The sequence below is a fragment of the Triplophysa rosa genome, linkage group LG20 (genome assembly GCF_024868665.1).
Source record: "Triplophysa rosa linkage group LG20, Trosa_1v2, whole genome shotgun sequence".
Lineage (NCBI taxonomy): Eukaryota > Metazoa > Chordata > Actinopteri > Cypriniformes > Nemacheilidae > Triplophysa > Triplophysa rosa.
Window position 1 is genome coordinate 2419821 of NC_079909.1, and position 18050 is coordinate 2437870.

The following is an 18050-nucleotide window of genomic DNA, read 5'->3' on the forward strand; positions in this document are numbered from 1 at the left end:
CCCATTTAGCTATCGATGTGGTGAGTCTGTTGCTTGTGAAGTTGTCCATCCGTGTCTGCTGAAAACAATCTAGTGTGGTCTGCCGCGAGGAGGAGAGCTCTCTGCGTCAGTTGTATGCTTCGCCATCAAGTGATATTTTAAACTCGACGTGCTGCGGTGATAGCTTAATTCACATCGACAATAAATGCAGATCACTTTAGTCTTGTCGACAGAACCATCAGACATCGTTTTATATATGAATTTTACGTTCAGAAGATCTATTTATTTCTCCATTTCTGTTTGCTGCTGCATCGTTTACTTTCTCAAACTACGGGCAAGGCCAAGGGTCAAACAGAAAATGCGCGCTGCGTTAATCGCACGTTAATAAAATTAGTGCCGTTAAAAGGAATTTGCGTTAACGTGTTATTAACGCGTTAATTTTGACAGCCCTAATTTTTATATATCCTCGCCCACCACAATTATGTCATGGTCATCATGACCTGTTTCCCCTTCCTCACCTCCTTCTCTTGTCTTTATCTGTGGCAAAATTGTGGCCTTGCTCAATGTAGATTGTAGTCATAGTAACGGGGTGGAACATGCCCAGATTTGGTCATAGTGTAGGGTTGGGGCCGGAAAAAGTCCCCAGATTTCGTAAACACTGCCAGACATCAAAAACACGGCTGTGCAGGGTGCTTTTCAGAATCTCATACAAATGTGTTTAAAACGAAGAGCAATACATAGTGAATAATGATTAAAAACATAAAGACAGATCAAAAACATAAAGACATATCATGAAATTCCTTCATACTCGAGAACCAGTTGTTTGTTGAAGCGGAGAAGTGTGAATTCCACGCCGAGTCAGTTACGTTCCTTGGCCACATAATTTCTGCGAAGGGGATCAAGGCTGATCCTGATAAGATGAAGGCTGTCGCCGAATGGCCCACCCCTGACTCCCGTAAGGCCCTGCAGTGCTTCCTGGGTTTCGCCAACTTTTATAGGCGATTCATCAGGAATTTTGGCCAAATGGCCATGCCTCTTACCGCATTGACCTCCACCAAGGTGCCCTTCAGGTGGAATCAGGACGATCAGGTAGCCTTTGACTCACTCAAGTCCCGTTTTGTCTCTGTACCTATTCTGTCTATTCCAGATCCTGAGCTCCAGTTTATTGTTGAGGTCGACGCATCTGACGTTGGGGTCGGCGCAGTCTTATCTCAGAGGTCAGCCCAGGATGGGAAGGTGCACCCTTGCGCCTTCTTCTCTCACCGCCTCAACCCTACTGAACGTAACTATGACATCGGCAACCGAGAGCTGTTAGCGGTAAGATTGGCTTTGCGTGAGTGGCATCACTGGTTGGAGGGGGCAGCGTAGCCATTCTTGGTCTGCACGGATCATAAAAATTTAGAATATATCCGTTCAGCCAGGAGATTGAACTCACGCCAAGCCCGCTGGGCACTCTTCTTTGGCCGTTTCAACTTCACCCTCTCGTACCGGCCCGGGTCTAAAAACCGTAAGCCGGACGCTCTCTCCCATCAGTTCGAACCCACTGGGGAGGAGCCCCCGGTCGAGACCATTCTCACTAAGGGAATGGTGATCGGGGCCCTCTCCTGGGGCATCGAGCAACGGGTGACGAGGGCCGGTCGAGGGGTGCAAGTGCCGGCGGGGTGCCCAGCGGGCAGGTTGTGGGTGCCGGCTGCGCTGCGCTCGGAGGTCCTTCAGTGGGGCCAATTGTCCAAACTAGTCTGCCATCCAGGTAATAAGGGAACGTTGGCTGCCATCAGTCAACGTTTTTGGTAGCCATCTGTGGCTAATGATGTCAGACAGTTCATGTTGGCCTGCCCGACCTGTGCTCAATGCAAAACACCCAACCGCCCGCTGCTGGTCTACTTCGCCCTTTACCCATCCCCTCACGCCCCTGGTCTCACGTCGCCCTTGATTTCATCACAGGGCTTCCCCGATCCTGTGGTAACACCGTGGTTCTCACGGTAGTGGATCGCTTCTCCAAGGCGGTCCATTTTGTTCCCCTTCCCAAGCTCCCCTCCTCCCGGGAGACTGCTCAACTGATGGTGGATCACGTCTTCCGCCTCCATGGCTTGCCGGTCGACATTGTGTCCGATAGGAGTCCTCAGTTTACTTCCCGGTTCTGGAGAGAATTTTGTAGACAGATCGGGGCCTCAGCGAGTCTGTCTTCTGGTTTTCACCCACAGAACAACGGGCAATGTGAGCGGGCCAACCAGGATCTTGGAAGAATGCTCCGCTGTCTGACATCCAACTACCCGAGTTCCTGGTGCTCTCAGCTCTCGTGGGTAGAGTACGCCTACAACTCCCTCCCGTCATCAGCTTCAGGTATGTCTCTCTTCGAGTGTTCCTTGGGTTATAATCCTCCCTTGTTTCCATCTCAGGAACCCGACGCTGCAGTTCCGTCGGCTCTGGCCTTCGTCCAGCGCTGCCGCCGCACCTGGGAGAAGGCTAGAGGGGTCTTGGCCCAGACCGCAGCACGGACCAAAGCAGCAGCTGATCGCCACCGGTCCTCTCCTCCTACCTATGTGTGTGGTCAGCGGGTATGGCTGTCTACCAAGGACCTGCCTCTCCGGGCACCTTCTCGCAAGCTGGCGCCCAGGTTCATTGGTCCATTGCGCATTTCCAAGGTGGTTAATCCGGTGGCGGTCAGACTCAGACTCCCCCCTACTCTTGGTCGGGTCCACCCTGTTTTTATGTTTCCAGGGTTAAACCAGTGGTCTCCTCACCACTTTGTCCTGCCAGCAATCGCCCTGCTCCTCCCCCCCTCGTCTAGTGGATGGCTCTCCCACCTACACGGTGAGGAGGTTACTAGACATACGACGCCGTGGCAGAGGTGTCCAGTACTTGGTGGACTGGGAGGGTTATGGAGCTGAGGAGAGAAGTTGGGTACCGTCCCGGGACATCCTGGACCAGGCTCTGATCGTGGACTTCAATCGGCGGCGAGGTGAGCCCCCTCCTAGAGCGCTTGGGAGCGCTGCTGGGGGGGGTACTGACAGGTCCCGGGTCTGATCACCTGTTTGTTTTGTCCTGTCTTTTACATGTTAGTGTTTGTCTAGCACACGGAGGAGAGTTTGACAGCTCTCCATGTGCTGGGTGTTTGTGTGTAGACCTCGTTATCCTCATCACGACGCACCTGTTCTCACTCAAGCTAATTTCATCACACCGGTTTCCACTCCCGCTATCTACTCTCTCCCTATTTAACCTCCTGCATTCTCTTGTTCCTTGTCAGTCCGTTAGTTTACTAACCCCTTGACGTCCAGTTGTGTAGATTCTAGTCTTGTTACTAAACCTAGTCTTGTCTTGTCTAGCTGCTAATTATTTCTTGTTCGTCCAGGCTCCATAGCTCTTTGCACCCTGCCTGGTGTCCCTCGGTTTCCCCAGATAGGTGCTGGTTTGGCGAGTTCGGTTCTCCTTCTGGTTGGCTGTGTGGAGGAATTTCCCTAGACGCCCTGAGGTTATCACTCCCCATCTCCTCGCTATAGGAATCATTGATCGTCTTCTTACTGGAGGTCTCTCCCTCTCCCACGGAGGATCCGATTCTTTCTCCGGGACCTATTCGGGAGGATCACCACTCACCCTCGACGTTGTTGCGAGGGTATTCTGATTCCGGGGTGGTTACACGGAACATTTCAAGGAATCTTCCTTCGTGGTGGTTGCACGGAACATTTCAACGACTCTTCCTTCATGGTAGTTGCTCGGAACATTTCAACGACTCTCCCTTTGGGGTAGTTGCACGGAACATTTCAAGCACTCCCTTCGGGGGTGCTGCACGGAACGTGCCAATACTCTCCCTCTGGGATTCTGGCAACGGACTCAGTATCACGCGAACCCAGTCCATCAAGTCTCTTGAACTGTTCAGGTCCCCCTTAACCAGCTCCCCGATCACTTCCCGGCCGAGCGCTCGAGCCCTGTCCCATACTTACCAGTGCTGGTGTTGTTTGTCATTGTGTGTTGTTTCGCTGCCATTGTTTGGAATAAACCTTTTTGACACTGCTTCTGACTCCTGCCCTTACTACCTCCATAACAGTCAGAACAATGGTCAAAAATGTCATTGCTCAGAGAAACATTTGGCAGCAGGGTGGTGGAGTTATTGATCTCATCAACAGCAAATCTCATTACTTGGAACATCTGGTAGCCAGATTTTGAGAAAGTGTGCCTAGAAAACATCCGTAAAGATGATGTTAATTGCACTTATCTCAGGCTGTTCTTCAATCTTCAATTCTGATTGGCTAGTCACAACATTCGCAGGTATGTTATTTCCCTAAAACAACCGTCCAAAACTAATCATCCATGTCATGATGTGAGTCATCTTGACTAATGGCCGTTTAATATTACATTAAAGTAAATATAAATATGTCTAAATAATAACATATATAAGATTATATTTACAAATTATTAAATCTATTTCAGTAAATTGGGGAAGGCCTGCATTCTTTAGAAATGAGTTCATAAAATATTTGGAATTAATATTTCATATTCAATAATTTACTCATGAAGTAGCCATGTGATAAGCAGGGTAACGTACAATTCAATTTTATTCATATAACGCTTTTCACAATGTGCATTGTTCTAAAGCAGCTTTACAGGAGAAAAGAAAAACAGAAAGAACACAGAAAAGGTAAAACACAGAACAGTGCATGGAGTTTGAAGAACAAGCAAGATCATTCTAAGCGATGTTAATGGAATTTATAGAACCTGTCATAATTCTGCCGCATCATGTCATGTTTTTCGTGGTATAGTGGCAGGATCATGACAGAACCCCATGTTTCATGTGGAGAGGGGTAATTTTGGCCCTTATGGCCTTCCATACACCCTCTCCGATCTCGTCTCTATTCCCGCCCTCTCGTCTCCTCGTTATTGCTCGTTTATTGTTTCATGCCCTTCACCTGTTCCCCTCTGATTTATCCCCTTTATAATGCCCTTGTGTTATCTGTCCTGTGCTGGTTCATTTGATTCGTGTGGTGTAAGTCCCTGTGTCTTGTCAAGTTTAGTCTAGTGTAGTCATTTTGTAAATTATGTCAAGTGTTAACTGTAGTTCTTGTGTAAGTTTAGTTAGTCTTAGTCCTGTCTTGTCACGTTATTATATTCCCTTGTTTTTTTATGTTACCCCCTCGTGGGTTTTTTTGGTTTTGTCATGGTTCTGCCCCATCTTGTCTTGTTTTTCTTGATCTTGTGGCAGAGCCATGGGCAGAACCTCTTATTTCATGTGGAGAGAGGCGTTTTGGCCCTTTTGGCTTGCCATACTCTCCGGGTCTCGTCATTGTTCCTGCCCTCTCGTTGCCTCATTCCAGTTCCCTCTTGATTTGTTCCCTTTATAACGTCCCTGTGTTTTCTGTCCTGTGCTGGTTCATTGTCATTTGTTTGGTGACTTCGTTCCATGTCCTCGTGGTTGTTCCTGCTTGTATTCCTGTCCAGTTAAGTTTAGTTTACTGTATATGAGTTTATGTCAAGGGTTTATTCTGTAGATATTGTTCCCACTGTCTTTGTATTTTACCCCCTCGTGGGTTTTTGTTTTGTGTTTTTATTATTTATTAAATGTCTTGTTAACCCCTTACCGCTGTCTGCGCCTGGGTACTCTGTTCTTTGCGTACTTGTGTCCTCACCACCCGAAGCGTGACAGGTTTTGTCTTTATTATTTATTAAACGTCTTGTTATCCCCTTACCCACTGTCTGCACCTGGGTCCTCTGTCCTTGTGTCTCACTTGTCCTTGTTTAACAAAAAGCTCCACATTGGGGTAAGGCTGGCCCCTGTATGGGTTTCCCCTGAATCGTGATCCCCTGCTTCCTGTTTCCTGCTTCCTGTTTCCTGCATCGCTGCCGGCAGCTTGTTTGTATCAGTGCGCTTACCACTTCGCTCTAATATTAGTGTATTTTATTATCGTTAATAATTATTGTCGTTGCTAACTTATCCTGATATCTCAATAACCCTGTTCCTGTTATTTACTTGGAAGAGTCTAAACCAAAAGTGATAGTTAACTTAACGCCGTTAGCATAGCAATAGCGTGTTAGCTTGCTTTCTGTTCACACTGTGGAATATCATCTTGCCTCTGGTTTGTCTTGTGTGCTAACTGTTTCTCTTTTTAAGCGAGTATACTACGATCCATCGAGCAACCTTGGTAAGTTGGAATTGCACTTCAAATCCGGTGAGTTATGGCTTCTATTCCTATTATTGTTACTTGCACCTCATGTCATATGTTTAGCTTAGCCTTCTCTGTCAGCTGCGAGGGCTTTATATGCGATAAATGCAGGGAAATAGTTAGGCTGACAGAGAAGATCTTAGAATTAGAGTCTCGCATCCAATCTTTATCTGAGGATAGTAAGAGTTTAACGACGATAGAAAACACTTTGGATGCGAGCAACATTAGCGCACACAGCTCGGTTCCGGTTGAAAATCCCCCGCAGCTGGGAAACTTCGTGACTGTGAGACGGCGTAGTCGCAGGACAAAACATCACTCGACCGTTCCGATTACAGTCTCGAACAGGTTTGCCCCGCTCAGTGACGCACCGACTGAGAAACCTGCTGAAAGTGCCCTAGTTATCGGTGATTCTATTGTTCGGAACGTTAACATAGAGGCACCAGCCACCATAGTCCAATGTTTACCGGGAGCCAGAGCGCCTGACATCAAGTCAAATTTAAATGTGCTGGCTAAGGCTAATCGTAAATTCAGTAAGATTGTCATTCACGTCGGCACAAATGATGTTCGACTCCGTCAATCGGAGATCACAAAAGATAACATTAAAGAGGTGTGTGAGCTCGCAAGCATGATGTCAGACACTGTAATATTCTCTGGCCCCCTCACTGCTTATCGTGGTGATGAGATTTATAGCAGATTATCATCACTAAATGGCTGGTTGTCTGAGTGGTGCCTGCAGAATGATATAGTTTTTATAAATAACTGGAAGAGTTTTGAGGGCAGACCTGACCTGTTGAAACGAGATGGTCTCCATCCCTCCTGGGCTGGGACTTCCATCCTGTCTAGAAATATGGCAAAAAGTCTTAATGCTAATGCTAAAACTTGACTCGCTGGGGCCCAGGTCAGGGAGCAGACAGTATGGCTTAACCAACTGTCTGCTTGCCGTCTCACGTCGCAGAATACACAAAATGTACAACATGTAGTAATCCGTTCTCCCAAACATCACAAAATAGAGACTGTGTCTGTCCCCCGGATTAGCAAACATAAAATAATGCGTAAACCTCTTGAAAGTAATTTAATAAACGTTAAACAAACTAAACATGAACAAAATACAGATAATCAACTGTTACGACTCGGATTGCTAAATATTAGATCTCTCTCTAATAAAGCACTTTTTGTTAACGATATGATAACAGATCATAAAATAGACATGCTCTGTTTGACAGAAACATGGCTAAAACCAGATGATTATATTGCTTTAAATGAATCTGTCCCCCAAGATTATTATTATAAACACGAGCCTCGTCTAAAAGGCAGAGGGGGAGGTGTCGCAGCACTTTACAATAACTCTCTTAGCATTTCCCAGAAGTCGAACTCTAAATATAATTCTTTTGAAGTCATGGTTCTTCATGTTTCAACACCTAATACTAAAGATAAAACACTTTTTAAATTGATTCTAGCTATTGTATATAGGCCTCCAGGGCACCACACAGATTTTATTAAAGAATTTGGTGGGTTCTTATCAGAACTAGTACTGGCCGCAGATAGACTCCTTGTCGTTGGTGACTTTAACATCCACGTAGATAACGTTACAGATGCCTTAGGAATGGCTTTCAAAGACACTCTTAACTCCATGGGCATTAGTCAACATGTGTCAGGACCCACTCACCTTCGTAATCATACTTTAGATTTAATACTGTCTTACGGTATAAATGTGGACGACGTTAAAATCCTTCAGCAGAGTGAAGACATTTCGGATCATTATCTGGTATTATGTTTGCTTCACTGGCCTACGGCTGCAAATAAAACTCATTGTTACAAATATGGTAGAACAATAACTTCAACTACCAAAGATGCGTTTCTCGATAATCTGCCCGAATTGTCTCAAATCATGAGAAATAACGTTGAAGATCTTGACATTACCACTGAAAATTTTAATTCCACCTTCTCGGTAACGCTAGACAAAGTTGCTCCACTACGTTTAAAGAAGATTAAAAATGGCAGCCCCACACCGTGGTATAATGAACACACTCAGGCTCTAAAGAAAGCGGCCCGAAAAATGGAGCGCAACTTTAAGAAAACTAAATTAGAGGTATTTCGTACAGCATGGAAGGATAGTATTCGAAAATACAGGAAAGCCCTAATAACTTCTAGATCCGCCTACTTTTCATCACTAATAGAAGAAAACCAGCACAACCCTAGGTTTTTATTTAACACGGTGGCTAAATTAACAAAAAATAAATCGTCAGTGACTTCTGATCCTGTATATCAGCATAGCAGTGATGAATTTATGAACTACTTCACATATAAAATCCAAGATATTAGAGAAAAAATTATAACAATGCAATCAGAAGTGAAACCCGCTGAACAAACTAACTACAGCGCCCTTAAGGAGAAAATGCAATTATTTTATACCGTAGATCAAGATGAGCTGTCTAAAATTATTAGATCATCTAAATCAACAACATGCATACTAGACCCTATACCTACAAATCTACTGAAAGAGATGCTCCCAGAAATTATAGATCCTCTTCTTGGTATTATTAACTCATCTCTGACATTAGGACATGTGCCTAAAGCATATAAGGTGGCTGTTATAAGGCCCCTTGTCAAAAAACCCCAACTCGACCCTAGAGAACTAAGGAACTACAGGCCTATATCGAATCTACCTTTCATATCTAAAGTTCTGGAAAAAGTAGTTTCAACTCAATTATGCTCCTTCCTCCAAAGGAATGACATCAATGAAGAATTCCAGTCTGGATTTAGAGCATGTCACAGTACAGAGACTGCTTTGATCAGAGTTACAAATGATCTGCTATTGGCGTCTGACCGAGGTTGTATCTCGTTATTGGTGCTGCTAGACCTTAGTGCTGCATTCGATACCATTGACCACAGCACACTCCTACATAGACTCGAAAATTATGTCGGCATTAAGGGAATAGCTTTGAAATGGTTTAAATCTTATTTATCCGACCGTTTTCAATTTGTAGCAATAAACAATGAGGTGTCACGCAAATCGCAAGTCCAGTACGGTGTACCACAGGGCTCAGTCTTAGGGCCTCTGCTCTTCGCATTATACATGCTACCTCTAGGAGATATAATAAAGCGACACGGAGTTAGCTTTCACTGTTATGCTGATGATACTCAACTTTATATTTCCTCGAAGCCTCATGAAACACAGCAGTTCCATCGAATAATGGAATGCATAGTCGATATAAAAAACTGGATGAGTAACAACTTTTTATTACTGAACTCGGACAAAACGGAAGTGTTACTTATTGGACCGAAAACTGCTATAAGTAACAACCAAGAATACTGTTTAACTATTGACGGATGTTCCATAAAACCCTCGTCGTCAGCAAAGAATCTTGGCGTTCTATTCGATAGTAATCTGTCATTTGAGAGCCACGTCGCCAACACCTGTAAAATTGCGTTTTTCCATCTTAAGAATATATCTAAACTACGTCATATGCTGTCAATCTCAGATGCAGAGAAGTTAATTCATGCATTCATGACATCAAGACTAGATTACTGTAATGCACTGTTAGGTGGTTGCCCTGCAGGCTTATTACAAAAACTCCAATTGGTCCAAAACGCGGCAGCTCGAGTTCTTACACGTACAAAAAAGTATGAACATATTAGCCCGGTTCTGTCAACCTTGCACTGGTTACCTATAAAGCATCGCGTTAACTTTAAAATCTTGCTTATTACCTATAAAGCCTTACATGGTTTAGCTCCTCAGTACTTGAATGAACTCCTTTTGTATTACAGTCCTTCACGTGCATTACGCTCTCAGGCGTCCTGTCAGTTGGTAATACCTAGAATTTCAAAATCAAGTGCAGGTGGTAGATCCTTTTCCTATCTAGCGCCTAAACTTTGGAATAGTCTTCCCTGCACTGTCCGGGAGGCAGACACACTCTGTCAGTTTAAATCTAGACTAAAGACGCATCTTTTTAATCTTGCATACACTACTCTTCCATAATATAAATCTTCAGAGGGTTTAGGCTGCATTAGTTAGATCAACCGGAACCAAAAACACAACTGATGTACTTGTTGCATCAAAGAGTACAGAACAGTACTCTACTCTCAGCCAGTCTTGTCTCATTGTTCCAAGGTTACCACAGCGAGCAGGATGCAGTTCATGGCCTGACCTGATGGTAGAGCGGAGAATGGGAAGTGGGGACCTGACAAGAGCTGAGATGATAGAGCTGGATAAAGAAGGACGCGGTCTCTTGACATGTCTTCACCACAAAACTTCAAATGCTATTAGATTATTAATGATAATCTTAAACTATAATTTATTTTATTATTAAGTTTATTTATTTTATTTAGCCTTGTTGTGCAAGTTCTCTGGAGCTTGTGCAGAGGCAGCAGCTTTTGCCAGAGGGGAACTGGAATCCCCTGGTTGGGCCTGGGTTCTCCTGAGGTTTTTTTTCTCGATTAGAGTTTTGGGTTCCTCGCCACCGTTTGCATACTGTTTTTGCACTATCTGCCTGACCGGGGGGGCTGCTTTAGAATCTTAAAGTTTTACTTAATTAATATTGCATATAGGAATTTATAGTCTGTTATATTTGACCTGTGCTTCTCTCTCCTTTATCCTAAATGTGTGCTCTCACTGAGCGTGTGTGTGTGTGCGTACTTGTCTGTGTACGTACGTGTGTGTGTGTGTGTTGTGTGTGTGTGCGTGCGCATCCGTGTGTGTGTGTGTGTCTCTGTGTCTGTGTGTGTTGGTGCGTGTGCGTGTTGTGTGTGTGGAGTGTTTTGTGTGTGGGTATGTCTGTCTTCTGTGTTTTCAACCTTTTCTTGTTTTTGCAGGTACAACTTTGATTGTTTTGCTTGTAGTCAATGTGTCTCATGTGCAGCTGCTTTGTAACAATGAAAATTGTAAAAGCGCTATATAAATAAAGTTGAGTTGAGTTGAGTTGAGTTGTACGGGTATCACCCTTAGAAGATCTACCTCATCCTCGTCCTGTACAGACAACTCCGATAGTTCAATGGCCTTTTCTACTGATGTACCCGAAAAAGAGTCTCTCTGCACTCGCCTCTTAAGCAGTGACCGATGCACAGCGGTCACTTTGCGCAAGTCCTCAACAGGTGCAATGGAATACACCGAACCACCATCTTTAGGTGCTCGCATCACTTGATACACGACTGGGCTCCAAATATCTTGGATCTTATGCCGGCCCTTGTGGCCACACTGTCGGAGGAACACCAACTGGCCTTCTACCAGCAGAGCCTCTCAAACACGCTGATCGTGGCTGACCTTGCGTTTTTCAGCTGCAGCCTGTAACCGCTCTCTCGCACCATCAAATGCTACCTGTAACCTGTCCTGATGCTCCTGGACCCAGTTGTGCACACTGCCCACCACTGGCTCTTGCACCCTACCCAACAAAAATTCCACAGGAAGCTGGAGCTCCTGTCCAAACATTAAAAAATGTGGTGACTCCCCCGTGACTTGATGTGGAGTAGTATTGTAGCAGAAGAGGACCTGGGGCAAACACGGCACCCAGTCCCTCTTCCTAGACACCGGCAAAGTACGCAGCAAATTGTGCAGGGTCCGGTTGAAGCGCTCGCACTGCCCATTCCCAGCAGGGTGATATGGCGTAGTGCGAGACTTCTTTACCCCATACAGGTCACAAAGCTGGCGAATCAGTAAGGACTCAAAGTTACGGCCCTGGTCCGAGTGCAAACGACTTGGAATCCCGAATTTGTAAAACCACTCGGCAATCAGGACCTGACCTACAGTCTCAGCCCGTTGGTCCCGGGTAGCAACCGCCAAAGTGTATTTACTAAATACATCTGTTATTACAAGGACATTCTCAATACCTGCTCTCGATGGCTCCAGCACCGTAAAATCAACAGCCAAAATTTCATTTGGCCGGGAAGCCAAAAGATGACCCATGAAGCTTTGAGCTGAGGGCTGAGTGTCCTTAGCTGACTGGCACCTCTCGCATTCCCGGCACCAACGGGCCACGTCGGATGCCAGGCCAGGCCAATAACACCTCCTCCTAATCAACTCAACCGTGCGCTCTATGCCCTGATGCCCATGCTGCTGATGTAAAAGGTAAAACACCTCGAACTTCAATGCCGCAGGCAGGAGCAGCTGTAGAATCTCTGCCCCACCATTCGGACAATAAACCCGAAGATATAACACTCCATCTTTCTCCAGCAGACGATCCCACTGGCGCAACCATGTCAAAGCTGATGGGGACATTTGCTGACGTTCCTCACGCCCAGGGCGTACATTCTGCCTCCAGAACTGTAAAACCTCAGAAATCACCAGATCTGCCGCCTGTAATACCCCCAAGTCCCCCAACGAATAACCTGGCACTGTAACAATCATAGATTGTCGTACCTGTTCTGCTGGTTCACCTTCAAAAGCCTGCTGCAAAGGGGCTGGTAATACAGTTCCTGGCATTAATCCACCAATCCCTCCCCTTTCGGGGGAATACTGCCGGGAAAGAGCATCCGCATTTCGGTTACTTTTCCCTGAACGATAACGTATTTCGAAATTAAATGCCGCCAACTGCACCGCCCATCGCTGCTCAGCGGCCCCCAGCTTTGCAGTAAACAAGTGGCTGAGGGGGTTGTTATCTGTAAAAACCACACAACGACTGCCCCACAAGTACTCCCGAAATTTTTCGGTCATGGCCCACTTGAGCGCCACAAACTCCAATTTCATAGAACTGTAGTTGGACATGTTGCGCTCCGTGGGCCTCAGACTACGGCTCGCATACGCAACAGGACGCACCTGACCTTCCTGTTCCTGGGAGAGGACTGCCCCCAATCCTCCATGGCTGGCATCTACCTCCAGGATGAATGGCCGGAAAAATGAGCATATGCAAGCACTGGGGTCGAGGTAAGTCGCCGCTTTAACTCCTCAAAGCTCTCCTCACACTGCTCACCTCTGACTGTAGAAATGTACACTTTTCCAGCTTAGCCTTAAGTCCTTCCCGTTTCAGCCGGCTCAAGACCACCTCCAACCGCTCCAGATGCTGCTCAATAGAAGAGGAGAACACGATAATATCGTCTAGATAAAGTAGCAAGGAATGACACTGCTGGTCCCCAAACAAGCACTCCATGAGTCGCTGGAACGTACCGGGGGCATTGCACAACCCAAACGGCATTCGATTCCATTCGAATAGCCCGAATGGTGTGAAAAAGGCAGTTTTAGGCTTGTCCCCTTCGGTGACCGGAACCTGGTTATAATCGCTGGTTAAATCCATAGTGGAAAACCAGCATGCACCAGTCAACGTGTCCAGTGACTCCTCTATGCGGGGTAAGGGAAACGCATCCTTCCGGGTCTTAACGTTTAACTGACGGTAGTCCACACACATGCGTAGGCTACCGTCTTTCTTTTTGACCAGGACTATTGGAGAGGCATACGGGCTACAACTCTCCCGAATCACCTGCGCCTCCAACAACTGATTGATATGTGCTCGCACCACTTCGTATTCGGAAGAAGGTATACGCCGGTACCGTTGCCGAACGGGAGCATCATCTAATAGAGGAATGTCATGTGAGATTAGGTCAGTGCATCCCAAATCTCCCTCATCAACAGAGAAGACCATTTGATACCTCAGGAGGAGGGCCCTAACCTTCGCCTGCTCCTCTGCTGGTAATAAAGACAAATCTATGCCCGCTATCCGTCCCTGCATGGTTGGAGCACCCAACTGAACGTCAATCGAACACATCGTTCCTGATGTGGGCCTAATCTCTGCGACACCTGTGGGCTGACTAACAACGTACACCCCCGTTAGCGTGCCAATCACCCTACGAGGAAACAGCAACGCATCCGTGGTCCCTACATTAACAACAGCGATGTACGCCGTACCTCTTGTCACTTGAACAAGAGGCCACCTCATTGTCCCTACACGAATTGTGGCTCAACAACACGGTGGGAACTAGTTTTCCGAAGCCTGGTGTGGAAGCAACTGTCCATCGTCCGAAGCCCTGGTGTCCGTCCGATCTAACCGCGGAGGACGAGGGGGAACACGCTCCTCCCTACACTCCCGTGCAAAATGACCAGGTTTTTGACATCTCCGACATATCACAAAATCATTACGAACAGAGCGCATACCAGGGGGTAATTCACGTAACTGGGTGACACTTTTGGTAAGCTGGACTAATTGCTCTTGCTGAAGTTTTAACAATTCTCTAAGCTCGCTCATTTCAGACCACTGGGACTTTTCCCTCGGTGAGCAAGTGTCACTTTGGACACCATATTGAAACCCATGCGCTACAGGGACTGAATGGCTACGACCCCTAGCCCCACCCGGCATACCCTCTCGTTCCCACCTAATGGCTTCACTACGCACGTCCAATAGAGTGGCAGTAGGTTGGCGGCGCACCAGCTGCTTCAATTCACGTTGAAGGGTACCATCTAAAACATGCTCAACGAACTGATCCCGTAAAAGCACCTCCGCATTTGACATTACACTTGGTGACTGTTGTTTTACCTTCTCGAGAAGACCCATAAGAGCAAGAGAGAACTCCAACAAAGTCTCCCCCTCCTGCTGTCTTCTGGAGAAGAATGCCTCCTGCAATGCAATATACGACTGAGAACAGCCATATAATTCTTTGAACGCAGCGATAATTTTCGTTGGATCGTCACGTTCTTGAGCAGGCCGATACCGAATCTCATCCCGGGCCTCCCCTTCCAAATGATCAAATAAAAAAAAGGCCTGATCTGACACGGATAGGTGACGTGCCCGCATACAGGCCTGCACTTCCTCTACCCACTCGGTTACTCCAATACCCGACCTCCCATTAAAGTTATGACACTTCCTATCCCTAGGGATGAATACAGATCGCTCTGCTAGGGTGCCACTAACCTCATTAGATCTAGATGGGAGCCCCGGTAGTCGAGACATGCTAGAAGAATCACTACTAGGGCCGGGTGAACTCATTGGGGGTGGTTCCTGTCGCAATCTTAAATTATCAGCTCGTAACTGAGTTACGAGCTCTCGTAATTCCTGAAGTTCATCGTCCATGATGCAAGCACACTCACCAAAACCTTAGAGAAACAGAACCCAATCAGAGCTCACCAAATACCTCAAACGCTGCTGTTTTGCTTCTGAAAAAGAAGAGAAAAAAAATACAAGCAGCCACACACACTGCGCAATCACTTAATCAATATCCACACCTCATACGGTCAAGAAAGAAGACCCTGCCGACTACGCCAAATGTGGCAATATACGGCTTTGATGGAAGAGCCCCAAGGGGCAATGAGTTTTAACGACTACGCCACCCAGTATAACTACCTGGGAAATACAAATACAGGACACACAGGTTCTGATCTCTAAATTAACAAAGACCATGAGGCATGGACATTGTAATCATAATACACTTTATTAAATAATCAAAATAATTTAAAAAATGACCCGTGACCCTCTTGAGGCTCACAAAGAAATTTAACAAAAAGAGGGCACTGCTGCCTAAACCATTGGCGCACAAGTTCCTCCAAAGAAAATATACTTAAACATTTAACCCCCCAAAAAAAGAAAAGAAAGAATAAAAGAAAGAACTGAGGCACCCCAGAGGTGAGGCAAGCTAGGTGACCGGCCTCCAACTGGAACACACACGTGCATAAAGAACCCCAAAGGCAATGCACACAGGTGAAATCCACTACAATGCAGGTCAACAGGAAACCACAATCAGTCGAAGAAAGCTCAGAGCTCAGGGCAACTAGCCCACCCCCCTCTGGTCCTCCCCAGTTCCTGAAAACAAACAAACAAAGAAATAATTCCACAAAACAAAAACTTAAAGCAACATATACAAATAACGTTTCTAAAGTAAAATAAAGAAATAAAGACAACCCAACCCTCCAACCTGTAACAATCCCACCCAAGCAAATGCAACGGTAATGTAATCGGCTTGGTTATCCAACTCAGTCCAAGAAATGCATAGCATCAATGGTGAAGACAGGGATAAAGTGCTTTAATCGCCCGAAACATAAGGAGCTACATGAAGCTGACTTGGTCAAGCCACCCTTACGAACTGGAGAGCAACCACAAATGGGGAAACCACAACACCCCACTGTCTGGCTGATAGCCAGATTAGCAAGCAAACAGGGAGCTCCCTGGTCAGTAGTAGTTGCCAAAAAAAGAAAAAGAAAACAACCAAACAAAAACAAAACTAAATTAAGATAAAACAAAACAGCAGCGTTAGTGTCATTCCCTGCAGCATCAAACCGCCATTAAATGCACCAACGCACTGGCGTACATCTACAATACACAGAGAGAATAAAACAATGAATTCACATACCATTTAAGGCGATCGTCACAATAATAACTGAGCCCTACATACCCGCATGCAGGAAACACACCACCCATTCGGCAGACAGCACCTCAATGCTGCGCAGAGATAAATAAACAGACCGATATAATTACTCGGCGTACGACATTCAAAAGATAAAGGGAGTATAGGCATCTACCTACCGAACAAAGACAGTAGCCACGCACCAGCAACTCAGATTCTTTAAGCGGGGATATCGTCGCAGATGGCAAAACCAACACCCCGCACGGCCAATGAAAGCACCGAATAGACACCAGCTTTTCCCAAAAAGATGGCATAAGTGATCAAATAAATCAACGAAGTGAAAGAGTGAAAAATTGTCTACACACCTACCCCCACACCAGGCAGCGGAGCACCAGACCACACTCGGAAGTCGGCGGAAACAATGACGCAACATCCCTCGATCCTGAGCAACCCTGAGATACACCCACTAAATGACACGCTCCGATAACAGGGCGTGGCGTCTAGACGCTAAGATGTATTTCACTACACTAATATCAGCAGTCTCCCAGTGAGCAAGCCAACACGGCCCTGTGGTGAGAAACCCAAACTCCAATGATGAATAAATGGAGGAAAAACAGAAAACTAACAGCTGGTCAAAAAATGTGAAAAACAGCTGTCTGTACAGGATAATGTAAAAACATCTGGTTGTTATCGCAAAATAAACTCTCTTCAGTGTGATTTAAATTATCATTACTTATTTCACAAAATGTTATATGAAATAATAAGCTTTTATTTACTGAATAGTATAATGATGACAGGTTTGTTAAAACCACCTCATAAAAAGCATAAAACATTCAATGGACTCTGGGGAGAACAGGGGTGTTGCATGTTCAACTTCATGAACTGGAAACAGGCCATAAAAAATCTCCATCTAGGCTGAACTCTGATGATGAGCAGAAAACTGAGTAAAGCCCACAAAGTGTAAATGGAATTTTAAAAGCATGATTTTAAATGGAGTGTTGACTCTTTCACTGCTGCTTATAAAACAAGGATGTGTGGTGGTTCTTATACCAATGTTTAATTTGACTAAACACATTTTAATTTGCGTAAACCACTTTGATTACTCACAAGTTTGGGATTTACTATTAATTTCATTACTCTTATAAACATAAGATGTTCTCTTTCCTTTCAAAGATTAATTCATCAATACTGGGCAATGACAATAATCTTTCTGTGTTGCCAAAAACCGTATCAGATTAAAAAATGTCCCGCTCTTTAGGAAGCTGTTGATTGATTGATAGACCATCTTTATCTGCAATTCAAACTTTTGTACTGGATGTTGTTTGCTTTAGCAGATTTGGTTATGTTTTTGCATATTGTGGCACAACGAATACCTTGATGACACTGATGTTAGACTGATGTTAGTTTGCATTTTGGCTAAGCAGTATGTCAGACAATGCCAGTCTTATACTGTTTAATCTGTTAGGCCCAATGTTGTAATGTTACAACGTCAAATGGAGCTCCACTAAAATAAAACTGTACATGGTTTTTTTTCTTTAAGAGCACATTTACACAGTTAATGTCCTATTGTTCAGGTCCGTAACTGTGCTGTTGGATGGTATATTATGTCAATGGTTCTGTTTCCCGGGCCATTAATTTATACAACCTGAAAACTTGCAC